General features: G+C 49.8%; 1 non-coding gene and 1 pseudogene across 1 annotated transcript; both read left to right on the forward strand.

Annotated features, from left to right (window-relative positions):
* The first annotated feature begins 4,867 nt into the window (after nt 1–4,867).
* On the forward strand, nt 4,868–4,985 carry LOC124607697 (annotated as a pseudogene).
* Nucleotides 4,986–12,001: 7,016 nt separating this feature from the next.
* Nucleotides 12,002–12,120, forward strand: LOC124608193. Its single transcript, XR_006978884.1, has one exon. It is a non-coding gene; the product is annotated as a 5S ribosomal RNA (ribosomal RNA).
* Nucleotides 12,121–13,049: the final 929 nt, after the last annotated feature.

Below are 13,049 nucleotides of genomic sequence, written 5' to 3' on the forward strand. Positions count from 1 at the left end.
GTAAGCAGAGATTTGGCAGACAAAATATCGCGAGTGGAGGTCTGTCCAGTCATGTTTTCCGACCACTCCTGCTACGAGTGCAGCATCCGTTTGGAAACAGAGAAGACGGCAGCGGGAAGAAGCTCCTGGAAGCTTAACACCGACCACCTGCAAGACGTCGCTCTGAGAAAGGAGATAGCAGCCACGTGGCAGGAATGCTTGGCGAAGAGAGCAGAGCACAGCACCACAATAGACTGGTGGATTACGCGCACGAAACCAGCGCTGAGAAGACTGCTAATTCGGTTCTGCGCCGAAAAAGCGTTCTGGAGGAGGAACACTGCCGACTTTTATCAACAGTGCCTGAAAGATGCCCTAAATGCGCCGTTAGAAAACCAATCTTTCTTGCCTAGGGTGAGGAGGATCAAAGCAAAAATGCTACTGATCAAAAAACAGCAACTGAGGGGAGTAATCACAAGAAGTAAAACGTACGGCGAAGTGGAGGACGAGCCCGCTACCCTGCACCACATCAACAGGGAGAGGGAAAGGGCGGCGAGCAAGACCATTAAGGAACTGTGCGACGGCGAAGGGCGATCACTTAAAACAAAACTAGAAATTAAAAGACACATAGAGACGTACTTCGAACAACTCTTCCAAAAAGAAGAAATAAAACAACGAGCAGTAACAAAAATCCTGCAAAACACAACACGGATGCTAACGGAGGCAGACAGAACAAAACTGACGGAGACCTTCGACGAAGATGAAGTCAGAGCAGTCCTCAAGAGCAGTGCCAAAGGAAGATCACCGGGCACCGACGGCATCCCGACCGAGTTTTACACCGAGTACTGGGACATAATCGGAGGGAAAGTGACGGAGATGGTAAATGAGATCTTAGGCGGAGCAGAGATACCAGCCAAGCTCACGGATGGGACCATCATACTCATACCGAAACAGAAAAAAGCCCGACGAATAGAAGACTACCGTCCCGTCACGCTCCTGAATACCGATTATAAATTAATAGCCAAGTGCCTCGCAAGCAACTTGAAGACTGCAATGACCAAAACAATAAGTCCGTGGCAGACGTGTGCAGTGCCACGTAGAAGTATATTTAACGCTACCTCCACCTATAGAGACGTGATAGCACATGCAGCTACCAACAGGAATACAGCAGCAATAATATCCGTAGACTTCAACAAGGCTTTCGATAGGATCGATCACAGCTACTTAATGAAGACGTTAAGAAGACTAGGATTCGGACCAAAATTCAACAGCATCGTCGAAAAACTACTAAAGAATGGCAAATCCAGAATAGCCATAAACGGCTGGACAACAAAATACATAGAGCTTAACAGGTCAGTGAGGCAAGGCTGCCCCCTGTCAATGGCCCTTTTTGCAGTAGCACTAGACCCGCTATTGAAGAAGATCGCAAATAGCATAGCAGGCTACACGGTGGAAGACAAAACAGTGGCTTGCGTAGCCTACGCAGATGACATGGGAATCTTCATCCAACATCGCGAAGAAATAAAAACGGTGGAAGAAATACTGCACACTTTTGAAGAAGCGTCAGGTGCAAAAATAAACAAAAAGAAAACAGTGCTACTGCCAATTGGGAATAAGCAGATAAATGCAGCGAGTCAGTGGTATGAAGTAGTCGAGAACCACAAAGTACTCGGCATCTTCATGCAGCCGGGTCCACAAAAAATGGCAACATACAACTGGAGGAACGCACTACATGTAATACGAGGCCTCACGAGAGTGCATTCAAACAGGCAACTAACCCTGCAGCAAAGAATAGACCTCATAAACACAACGATCCTATCGAAAGCCTACTACCTGGCACAGATCCTGACCTTACCCAAAGAAACAGCTAGGGCAATCACGGGAGCCGTATACTACCTCCTGTGGCGAAGAGAAATCTTCAAGGTGGCGCAGGAAACATGCTCGCTACCGATAGAGGAAGGTGGACTCGGTCTTGTGGAAGTAAGAACGAAATGTGCGGCGCTTCTACTAAAAAGGACGCTGGAAATCCAGGAGAAGAATCCAGAAAGCATCACAGCAGCACTGATAAGAAGAATGAAACCTGCATCTGAAGAACCGCCAATAAACACGAGCCACATCCCGTATAAGATTTGCCACGTAAGACAATACTACATAGACAAGAGCTATGCATTGACAACCGTGGCAAATCCCAGTCACAGGACAGCGAGGAAAATATACAAGGCGCTGAGGGGAAGGCCTGCCAGAAACAAAATAGAAAACAAGTTCCCAAATCACAACTGGCCACAAATATGGAAAAACATCACGGAAACCACGCTACCAAAGCACGTGAAGGCGAGCTGGTACCGAATAGTAAACAGGACGGTAGCAACAAACGAAAAATTAGCCCGGATCAAACTGAGAGATTCAGATAAATGTGAAGCCTGCAACTGTGTCGACACACTAGAGCACCGCTTCACATGTAAAAACGGGGTCAGCATATGGGAAACGTGCCAGAGAATAGTGGCAAAAATAAATAGAACGGACCAGCGAGCTATAACACCTACAGTCATCACTGCGCCCGATATCAAACCATTTCCCAGGCCGAAAAGGCTGGCAACCTTGTGGATCCTCGGCATGACAGGTCACGTCATCGTGACGAAGCGGCAGACGGACCACGTCGATTTCCTGATGGACCTCTGGGAGGAACATAAGGTAGCGCAGCAGCACAGGAGGTACGACGAGAACTTCCAGAACTTCCTCCGGATACCCCTGCAGGCAGCCATCGACGACGTCTTCCCCGGCGGCACGTGAACACCAGCGAGCCTCCCCACAGCACCGCAGCAACCTCGACAGTGCAGTGCAGTGATAAAAGTGAAGTGCAAATCCAAAAAGAAAGTGAAAGTAGAAGTGCGCCAAAGTGTTTTAAGAAATGCAGCAAAAAGAAAAAGAAAGTGTTTTTAACTGTGTGAACACCCTAGGGTGTAGTGTTTCAGTGCTACAACCTCCCAATCACCACCGGATAACAGGTACATATTAAAGTGTTCTTTCCCTTCCTAAGTGCCACAAAGTCATAAGATGTACTAATAAAACTTTGCACTCATCTCTACTTTCACCTTCGTCCTTCAACTGTCAGATCTGTCTTTCCATGTAAGTAATATGTGATGCATGCTTAAACGCCGAACTAAAACCGGACCTCCTTTGTTTCTACCATCCTTTCATGCCTTAAATGCAATATGTAATTTAAATGTATATAACTTAATGTAATCAATATCTAAATTCCTATGCTCATTTTTTGTTTTGTTTTGTTTGTTTGTTTGTATGCACATTGCAAGTGAATAACTCTGTGACATCAGAGAAATGCCAGTCGTGTCAGTATTTGCCACAACAAACTTGGACATAAACATATAGCAATGAAAATGGACTACTCTCAGTAACGAATATAGGAAAAACTTATCGAATTGCTTAAAAACGAAAAGAATGAAAGGAAAATTACCAAATGGACAGCTTGTCTTACAAAATAAGTAAGGGTAACAAATACCATACAAAGATGAATAAAAAAAAAAAAAATTAATTAGACAACTGTAGTGCTCAACCATGCAGATGATTTATTTTGTTGTTTTTTTCTTATTTCTGAAATAAAGATTTGGTTACAAAAAAAAAAAAAAAAAAAAAAAGGTGCTGTTGGCTCTATCTCATTTTTTAATTTTTGCGTCGCTACACCTGCCAGGCCTCTTTTTCATACTAACTTTCAGGTGTGACAAAGATGCTTCCACAAGCATTTTAAAGTACTGCACTAAACATAAGACACGAAATTACAGTAATGAACTCAGTTTGAGTAAGAATGCGCCGAGGAATAGTGCTAGGAACTCGTTGGAAATAACGAAACACTTCGAATCGACAGATGCGTTCTTGAAATGCGTCAGAGCCTACTGTTTTGTAGCAGCGCTAAATTCCGAAAACTAACTAAATAAATGAAGAAGAAGAGAAAAAAAAAAAAAAATGAACCGTTCTCGTCCGATCACCCAAGTTAACCAACAACGTTAGTATTCGGATCGGTGACTGCCTGGGACCTCTGGCTGTCTTCATATTTTGCTTTTTTGTCGCCACCACCACTGCCAGCCCTCTTATTCAGATGTGACAACGATGTTTCCACAATGACTTAAATCTGTTGTAATAAACAAAAGATACGATATTAGGGCACTCAGTTTGAAGAAGAGTGTGCCAAGGAAGATTTCCAGAGTCTCTGGAAATAACAAAACAGTATGAAACGACAGAAATGTTGTGAAATACGTCAGGGCATATTGTTTTGTAGCAGTGCACATCTGCAAATTTGTAAACAAAAATTTATCTTTCGCCTCTAGAGGAGATGGATGCTTTGTTGAACCTCCTGTGTCCTCTGTCCGTGTTTTCGCACCTTTCCAGCGCATCGCTGCTCTACTCTAGTAGCTCCGAACGGCCGCACACGGCGTCTCGGACACGCCGGTTCGGCCCGCGCCCATCTCGCAGATGTTTCTCGTGCTTGTGCGGTCATATGGAGCGCGACCCGAGCGGCAGCGAGCGGCAGTCGAGCGAATGCACCGCGCAAATTACGCAAATATCTGGAAGCGCGGCGCGTGTCAGGCAGGTGAGAAAGCCTCCGCCGGTCCAGCAGGACACTGCCACACCCCGCGCAGTCCCCCCGACGCCCGGCCCTGCGCCGGATAACAAGAACAAGGTGCGCCCCCCGCGGGTGTCGGAGGCCGCACGCACCAAACGAATGACAGGCGGTGCAACGAGCAGCTGTGTTGTGCGTGTCACCCACGTGGCGGTGGAAGGACGTGCCTTGCGTCAAATGTGCCACGGAAAACGGCGAATGCGTGTGTCGGGAGAAGGGCCGAACGCTTCTTCTGCAGTGCGGCTACATTATAAGGGCGCCAACGGCCATACCATGTTGAATACACCGGTTCTCGTCCGATCACCGAAGTTAAGCAACATCGGGCCCGGTTAGTACTTGGATGGGTGACCGCCTGGCAACACGTGTGCCGCTCGCTATTGTGCGTCCCAGGTAGTCGAGGATCACCGGCCGCCGAGCCGTCCCCGCCCGACATCCTACCGCGCCGCGCCCGCGCCCGCCGCCTGCCGGCTCCCGCGCCGCGCCAGCCGTAGCTGTTCGTTTTCAACGCACGATACAACGATTCGGTAAGTGACGATGACGACGTATAACCGCTCGAACACGACGTTGCAATTGCAATTCGATCGAGAGTACGTGAGGCCGACGGCCTACGAAATCGAAGAATGGATGTTTGACGAACTTCGTATAGAGGAGGAGGAACTGGAGGGGCTGATGCTCGATTTTACGTTGTATAGCTTGTTTATCAAGTTGACAACACTAATACGGTGTGAAACCCTCGTGTCCACACACGGAGGAATACGAAAATTCAAGCACAGGGACGGCGCAGTGAGTGACGTGAAGATCTCCTTCGCCGGATATGGTGTGCGTCATTTGAAGGTGTACAACCCACCATTTGAAGTGCCTGACGACGAAGTGGGACGTTACTTGCGTCTTTATGGCGAAGTAATCTCCGTGAACCGCGAGTTCTGGGGTGCTGGCCACCGGTACAAGGTGGACTCGGGCGTCAGAGCAGTGACGATGGTGCTAAAAAAGCACGTGCCTTCGTTTGCAACGATCGGTGGGCATAGGGGGGTCGTGCAATACAACGGCCAGCCCCAGACGTGCTCCATCTGCAGCTCCACGGAGCACATGAGGGCAACGTGTCCGAGGAGCAGGCGTCCGGCGCAATTGCCGCGCACAGAAGCCGCGGAGGCACCTCAAGAAACCGCCACTGCCAGCTACGCTGGAGCGGTAACGCGCGAAGCTCCACGTGTTCACGAGACGGCCCCAGCGGAAGCGGCAGCGGCGCCAGCCGCCGCCACGGAGAGCCCAGCGGCTACCCCACCCCCTGCGCCCGTCCCTGCACCGGCCCCGGCCGTCGCAGGTAGCGCGGGTGAGAAACGCCAGCTGAGCTCCGACTCGGACGGCGAAGGTAGAATGGAGACCGACGTAGCCCTGGCCCCCACCCCCTCCCCCGCCGCTCGGCGGCCGAGGATCGCGGAGGTCAGCGCCCCCGCCCAGCCGTCAGCTGCGCCTGCCAACAGCCCTGCCGCCCAGGCCGGGCCCACCGCCGACGCCGCCACGCCGTACAGCGAAATGCGTGAGCTTGCCATCAAAAAGCAAGTCACGAAACTGGCCCGCATTCTGAAGGAATCAGAAGGCGAGCCCAAAGAAAACAACGTGGACGTCCCGGCCGCGGGAAAAGCCAAAAAGCGACGGAGCAAGCGGCGAAGTCTCAGCCGTGAAAAAGACGATAAGATGGACGTATCTGAGTCAGAGGAGTCAGATACAGCATCCGCAACCAAAAAGGCTACAACCCGAAAAGCAGAGGACGTAGTCCTGCGGCCGGAACGGCTACAGCACTCCACAGACCCGCCTCCACAAAGTGTTTAAATGCAACAGGGCCCGGGCTCAGTATACAGTGTAATTACGTGTAACGTGAACCGAATGACCGCCGCACTAAAATTACAAGCACTGACTGACTTCCTGCAGCACAAAGCCGCAGACGTGGCTATGTTACAGGAGGTGGTTACGACGGCTATAGAACAGGTACCGGGATACGAAGTCATCTGCAACATCGACGCAGAAACTCGCTGCGGAACTGCCACACTAATCAGGCACGGCCTCGAATTCGGCGACGTGAAAATGATGCCCGACGGACGCGGAATAGCGGTGAAGGTGGAAGACACTGATTTTGTAAACATTTACGCTCCGTCGGGAACGGAAAACAAGCGTGCCAGGAGCAAATTTTACAACGAGGACATCTGCGAGCTACTAGTTCACAGCAACAACGTCGTCCTGGCAGGTGACTTCAACTGTGTAATTTCACCCGAAGACCAGATCCCGGTACCCAACTTGTCCGCCGAACTGCAGGATCTAGTTAGGCGTCTAAAATTAGCAGACACCTGGCGTATACTACACCAAAACCACACAGTGTTCACGTACCTGTATAACCGCGGCAGAAGCAGAATCGATAGAGTATACGTAAACAGAGAGATGGCCACCTCTGTGACACAAGTAGAAGTCTGCCCTGTGATCTTCTCAGATCACTGTGCCTATCAGTGCAAACTCCGTCTACCGAGAAGCAAGCTTCCAGCAGGTAGAGGAACGTGGAAGCTAAACACAAGCCACCTCACGGACGGGAAGCTGAAACAGGAAATTGCCGACACGATCCAGGCATGCAGAGAGCGGCGAGGCGAGTACAATTCCACTACTGAGTGGTGGGTAGAACATGCCAAACCGCAAGTAAGACGGGAACTCATAAGGCACAGCGCTGAGAAGGCTTTCTGGAAAAGAAACACGGCAGACTTCTACACCAGATGCCTACGAGACGCAATGGACGCCCCCGCGGACGACGAACTGTTTCTGCCGCGGATAAGAAGACTCAAAGCACGTATACTGAGCCTGAAAAGAGACAAAATGAGAGGAGTCGTCGCACGTAGCCAGACAAACGGCGAAATGGAAGATGAACCTGCCACGCTGCACCACCTGCACAGGGAGAGACAGAGGGCTAGTAGCAAACAAGTAAGGCAACTCGTCGACAAGGACGGGAACAGGTTAACGACGAAGAAAGACATCATGAGCCACGTCGAAGACCACTTCAACGACCTGTTCCGAGGAGAGGAAAATGACGACGGAGAAATGGCGAGGATCCTGCAAGAGACCCGTCGGATCCTTACCAACGCAGACCGGGCACTACTCAACGAAAACGTCACAGACGATGAGGTGAAAGCCGCCATCAAAGACAGCAGAAACGGAAGAGCACCAGGCGCAGACGGAATCCCATCAGAATTCTACGCTGCGCTCTGGGGCAGAGTCGGCGGAATAATCACAGAAATAGTAAACGAAGTTCTCAACGGGACAGAATTGCCATCAAAATTCCTCCAAGGGACGGTGATTCTGATCCCCAAAACGAAGGCAGCCATCAAAATTGAAGACTTTCGGCCAATAACCCTCCTAAATTCAGACTACAAAATAGCAGCAAAGTGCCTGGCTGCAAACATCAAGGTCGCGCTACAGAAAGCTATTAGCCCATGGCAAACCTGTGCAGTGCTTGGCAGGAACATCTTCGACGCCGTCTGCACATACAGGGACATCATAGCCCACGCAGCAACAACGAGGAGACCCGCAGCCGTAATCTCTGTCGATTTCCACAAGGCTTTCGACAGGATCAGTCACCGGTACCTGCTGAAAACTATCGCACGCCTCGGATTCGGACCAAAATTCGGAAGAACAATCAAGAACGTCATTACAAATGCCACCTCAAAAATAACAGTAAACGGATGGACTTCCAAGTCAATAAGACTGGGAAGATCCGTCAGGCAAGGATGTCCATTATCGATGGCACCTTTCACAATAGCCCTCGACCCACTACTACGAAAACTAACAGCCGAAATCGGAGGATACACAATGGGTGCAACAAACATCGTATGCACGGCCTATGCTGACGACATGGGCATATTCATCCAAAACGAAGAAGAACTAGGAATAATCCAGCCTATCATGGAATCCTTCGAAAAGGCTTCAGGTGCCAAAACGAATCCGAGGAAGACAGTGCTACTACCAATAGGCAACGGCAGACTGCGACCAGCGAGACAGTGGTACCGAGTGACAAACAACCATAGGGCACTCGGAGTGGAACTACAGCAGTGCCCTTTGAAAATGGCAGCACAAAACTGGCGCAGCGTCTTGAACACAACGAGAGGGCTCGTGAGGATACACGCGAACCGGAACCTGACGCTGAGCCAAAGAGTGCAGTTAGTAAACGAAACAATCCTGTCGAAAGCGTGGTACATGGCGCAAATACTATGTGCTCCGACGGAAATTGCGCGAGCGATAGGAAGTGCGGCGTACTACTTGCTGTGGAGGCGGGAAATCTTCAAGGTCTCCCAGGCGACGTGTTTCCTGTCAAGGGACGAAGGCGGACTTGGTCTGACTGACGTTAAGACGAAATGCGCGGCACTGCTTCTACACCGTGCGATGAAAATGGCAAACCAGAACAACAACAGTATAACGTCCAGCCTGATAAACCAATATAAACCTGAATCTGAAGAGGCCCCTGTAGACACTACGCACATACCATTCAAGTTGCGGCACATAAAACAGATGGCAATCGACAAGAGTTACATCACCGCGGTCGTTGCCAACCCACAGCAAAGAACGGCGAGGAACATCTACAGCGCTCTGAGGGGGAAGGCAAGAAAGTCCAAAATAGAGACGAGTTTTCCAGACCATGACTGGCCACAGGTCTGGAAGAATGTCTCGGAACGGACACTTCCTGAGCACGCCAGGGACACGTGGTATAAAATCATCCACAAAACAGTGCCGACAAACGAAAAACTGGCACGCATAAAAATGCGGGAATCCCCAAACTGCGAGCTCTGCAACCAGACCGACACCATCGAGCATCGTTTTGGCTGCAGAGAGAGCGGGGAAATATGGGCGGCAGCGAGAAAAATGATCGCCCACATCAACAGAACCGACGAGAGGGCGATACATTTCTCAGCTGTCACTGTCCCGGACGCGAAGCCTTTCCCCAAAGCAAAACGCCTGGCCACAATGTGGATCATCGCCATGACGGCACACGCCATCGTCACGAAACGGCAGACCGACAAGGCGCAGTTCCTCACGGACCTGTGGGAGGAACACAGGAGGGCCAAACAACGCTCCAAGTACCGCGAGACCTTCCAGAACTTCCTGCAGGTCCCGCTGGACGCCGCCTTCCGAGACGCCTTCAACACGACGTGACCGACGCCCTCCCACAACACCCAAACCCCAGTCGCTGAGGTCGTCGCCCACCAATCCCTCCAAAGCCCCGACGGCAAGAGTGGTGCAGCGCGGAAAGCGTTTTTACGAAATGTGCACATAGTGAAAGTTTATATGTGAAGCAGTGCAAAAGTGAGTGACGTGTGCCAATTGTAGTGATACAGTGTCCAATTGCCACATAAAAGCAGGCAAGGAAATGGTCAGAGATAAATTTAGTGAAAAGGTTACAAAGTGCCCCAAGAAAACAACAAAATGTCATACAGTGTACTGCATGTAATTAATGTGTTCTCTCACTCACTCTCTCTCTCTCTCTCTCTCTCTCGCTCTCTCTCTCTCTCCACTCAAGGTACGCTTTTCCTTTCTCTTATGTTTTCATTTCTTTTGCTTATTGACTTGTTCTTTTTTTGTTTCATTGTTTTTTTTTGTTTTTTATTGGTTTGTTTGTTGTTCCTTTTTGCTTTTTGTTTTGTTGTAAATCTCGGCCCATCATGTGCCAATCGTAGCATGCCTCTCTGCGACTAATAATCCCCGGCATTCACAAATTTAATCACATAGATGTTTCTGGTTTATAATCCCCTTTTTCGCCTCTGGGTACATATAGCAAACATGCCAAAATAGGTGCATTTCAAATAGCATAGAAGCAAATTTTTTAATTTTCCCTTTATTTCATGTAAATTCAAAAAAAAAAAAATATATATATATATATAGAAATAACGCAAGCTTTGGAATTAAAAGACATAAAAAAAAAATCAAACAGGAAAATCTACATGAAGGACACTCAGTGAATAAACGTGTTGTAACTCGACCAAGAACTATCAAAAGAACAATCAGAACAGAAACCTAGACAGTGAATATCACCGTTCAATAATCAAGTACACCATTTAATGTAAAGACTTGTAATTGTTACAATTTGTAAATAAAAGTTTATATACGTTACAAAAAAAAAAAAAAAAGGTGCTGTTGGCTCTATCTCATTTTTTAATTTTTGCGTCGCTACACCTGCCAGGCCTCTTTTTCATACTAACTTTCAGGTGTGACAAAGATGCTTCCACAAGCATTTTAAAGTACTGCACTAAACATAAGACACGAAATTACAGTAATGAACTCAGTTTGAGTAAGAATGCGCCGAGGAATAGTGCTAGGAACTCGTTGAAATAACGAAACACTTCGAATCGACAGATGCGTTCTTGAAATGCGTCAGAGCCTACTGTTTTGTAGCAGCGCTAAATTCCGAAAACTAACTAAATAAATGAAGAAGAAAAAGAAAAAAAAAAAAAATGAACCGTTCTCGTCCGATCACCCAAGTTAAGCAACAACGTTAGTATTCGGATCGGTGACTGCCTGGGACCTCTGGCTGTCTTCATATTTTGCTTTTTTGTCGCCACCACCACTGCCAGCCCTCTTATTCAGATGTGACAACGATGTTTCCACAATGACTTAAATCTGTTGTAATAAACAAAAGATACGATATTAGGGCACTCAGTTTGAAGAAGAGTGTGCCAAGGAAGATTTCCAGAGTCTCTGGAAATAACAAAACAGTATGAAACGACAGAAATGTTGTGAAATACGTCAGGGCATATTGTTTTGTAGCAGTGCACATCTGCAAATTTGTAAACAAAAATTTATCTTTCGCCTCTAGAGGAGATGGATGCTTTGTTGAACCTCCTGTGTCCTCTGTCCGTGTTTTCGCACCTTTCCAGCGCATCGCTGCTCTACTCTAGTAGCTCCGAACGGCCGCACACGGCGTCTCGGACACGCCGGTTCGGCCCGCGCCCATCTCGCAGATGTTTCTCGTGCTTGTGCGGTCATATGGAGCGCGACCCGAGCGGCAGCGAGCGGCAGTCGAGCGAATGCACCGCGCAAATTACGCAAATATCTGGAAGCGCGGCGCGTGTCAGGCAGGTGAGAAAGCCTCCGCCGGTCCAGCAGGACACTGCCACACCCCGCGCAGTCCCCCCGACGCCCGGCCCTGCGCCGGATAACAAGAACAAGGTGCGCCCCCCGCGGGTGTCGGAGGCCGCACGCACCAAACGAATGACAGGCGGTGCAACGAGCAGCTGTGTTGTGCGTGTCACCCACGTGGCGGTGGAAGGACGTGCCTTGCGTCAAATGTGCCACGGAAAACGGCGAATGCGTGTGTCGGGAGAAGGGCCGAACGCTTCTTCTGCAGTGCGGCTACATTATAAGGACGCCAACGGCCATACCATGTTGAATACACCGGTTCTCGTCCGATCACCGAAGTTAAGCAACATCGGGCCCGGTTAGTACTTGGATGGGTGACCGCCTGGGAACACCGGGTGCCGCTCGCTATTGTGCGTCCCAGGTAGTCGAGGATTACCGGCCGCCGAGCCGTCCCTGCCCGGCATCCCACCGCGCCGCGCCCGCGCCCGCCGCCTGCCGGCTCCCGCGCCGCGCCAGCCGTAGCCGTCTCGCCGTAGGCGATCGTGTTTCGTGTTTCAACGATTTGGTGAGTGCTCCACGGAAAAAATGACAACGTTTAATCGCTCAAGTACGACGATTCAGTGCGCGTTTGATCGTGAACACGAACGGCCGTCCTCCTTCGATATAGAGGAGTGGATGTTTCACGAACTTAAAATTCAGGAGGACGAATTAGAGGGGTTGCAGCTAGATTTCACGCTGCTTAGCCTCTTTCTGAAATTGAAAACGGACGTGAGATGCGAGACGCTCGTAAACGTAAGCGGTGGTGTGAGAAAATTTAAACACAGAGATGGCCGCGTCAGCGATGTAAAAATAACGTACGCCGGACACGGCGTGAGGAACATAAAGGTGTATAACCTTCCCTTCGAGGTGCCAAATGAGGAAGTTGCACGTTACTTCAAGCTGTACGGTGAGGTTCTCTCTGTAACGAGAGACTTCTGGGGTACCGGGCACCGGTATAAAGTGGACTCTGGTGTTAGGTCCGTCAGGATGGTCCTACGAAAACACGTGCCGTCGTTTATTGTAATAGGATGACACAGAGGTGTTGTCCAATATAGCGGACAACCACCGACGTGCTCCATCTGCAGTTCGACTGAACACATGAGGAGCAGCTGCCCCAAAAATAAGAGGGTGGCTCAGCTGCCGCGCGAAAACGCGGACAACGCAGCGGAGCAGGCGGCAAGTTACGCCGGAATTTTGTCGGGCCAGAGCCCGCGCGCCAACGACGAGCCTGCCGTAGCGGAAGCAGCGATGGCTGCCGCGCCAGCCGAGGCCGCCCAGCCGGCAACACCGGCCCCAG

The sequence above is a fragment of the Schistocerca americana genome, chromosome 3 (genome assembly GCF_021461395.2).
Source record: "Schistocerca americana isolate TAMUIC-IGC-003095 chromosome 3, iqSchAmer2.1, whole genome shotgun sequence".
NCBI lineage: Eukaryota > Metazoa > Arthropoda > Insecta > Orthoptera > Acrididae > Schistocerca > Schistocerca americana.